The sequence below is a fragment of the Nannochloropsis gaditana genome (assembly GCF_000240725.1).
Source record: "Nannochloropsis gaditana CCMP526 unplaced genomic scaffold scaffold230, whole genome shotgun sequence".
Lineage (NCBI taxonomy): Eukaryota > Eustigmatophyceae > Eustigmatales > Monodopsidaceae > Microchloropsis > Microchloropsis gaditana.
The window spans coordinates 19,301-19,605 of record NW_005803723.1 but is presented as its reverse complement, the minus strand read 5'-3'; positions in this window follow the sequence as shown (position 1 = coordinate 19,605).

The window sequence follows — 305 nt, the reverse complement described above, 5'->3', positions numbered from 1 at the left end:
TCTCCCTCATCCATTGGTCCAACAAGTGAGTTCCGCTACATAGTCGTCACTCCCTCCCGTCCTTCCTCCCTCCTTTGGAGTCGATTTCCGCCCAGGGACTCGAAATTTACATGTGCGTCGAAGGGTCTTCAATCTCCTCCTTCCCTCCCTCTCCCTCCCTCTCTTTCTCTCCCTCTCTCTTCCTTCTTTCCTCTGTCAGGGCGACGAGTTGGTGAAGATCACGCGCGAGTGGGAAGGCGGGACAGAGGGTGGGGAGGAGGGCAGGGCGGAGCGCAGGGGGCAGGGAGAGAGGGAGGGAAAGTATA